Below are 228 nucleotides of genomic sequence, written 5' to 3' on the forward strand. Positions count from 1 at the left end.
ATTTATTTTATATTTAATATAATTAAACTTTTGTAAATATTTGTTTAAGACTGAAAAGATCTTGTTTCCATTAAAAGCATACTATATAAATTTATTTATCTAATTAATAATATATTTTAATTAAATTTTATTTCAATATTCGATAAATTTTAAATCTTTTTTTAAATTTATTTTTAATAATTTTTTAATAATAATTTTTTTTTAATAATTAAAATAAAATCTAAAATC

The sequence above is a fragment of the Apis dorsata genome, unplaced genomic scaffold (genome assembly GCF_000469605.1).
Source record: "Apis dorsata unplaced genomic scaffold, Apis dorsata 1.3 scaffold_97, whole genome shotgun sequence".
Classification (NCBI taxonomy): domain Eukaryota; kingdom Metazoa; phylum Arthropoda; class Insecta; order Hymenoptera; family Apidae; genus Apis; species Apis dorsata.